This window comes from Penaeus monodon, chromosome 22, assembly GCF_015228065.2.
Source record: "Penaeus monodon isolate SGIC_2016 chromosome 22, NSTDA_Pmon_1, whole genome shotgun sequence".
NCBI classification, from domain to species: domain Eukaryota; kingdom Metazoa; phylum Arthropoda; class Malacostraca; order Decapoda; family Penaeidae; genus Penaeus; species Penaeus monodon.
The window spans coordinates 19,226,848-19,227,255 of NC_051407.1; the positions used below are offsets into that span (position 1 = coordinate 19,226,848).

General features: G+C 46.8%; 1 protein-coding gene across 1 annotated transcript in view; it reads left to right on the plus strand.

Moving 5' to 3' along the window:
- LOC119587349 (GTPase-activating Rap/Ran-GAP domain-like protein 3) overlaps positions 1–408 on the plus strand; it is a 420,180-nt gene that overhangs the window by 178,849 nt on the left and 240,923 nt on the right. The window lies entirely within an intron of this gene.

The following is a 408-nucleotide window of genomic DNA, read 5'->3' on the forward strand; positions in this document are numbered from 1 at the left end:
CACCCCAGAGACAGCATCACTAACAATCTCATCAACCATTATCATAACCACAAACATCCCCTCATCTTGATCCACTGCTCAGCCTCCCATCACCGCGCCACCGCATGTAACACACGAGCTCCCGAAACATAGACACACGTAATACAAGGACAAGGCATTTGAGCAAACAAACACATAGGCCTCGAGCTTCTTTGTGAGCCGCAGATTGGTTCAATTTACGAAGAACAGCACAACAGGCGTGTCGCTTGGGTCGTGTGTTGAAGCTGTCAGACGCACGCACACGCAGACACATTCACGCGCGCGTTCAGAATGGGTGCGTTGATATACATATGCTAATGCAAAATGGCTTCCCTTTTTTGTCTCTATTTGTTTGTCCGGGTCTCTTTTCTGTCTTTTTTTATGTTATTA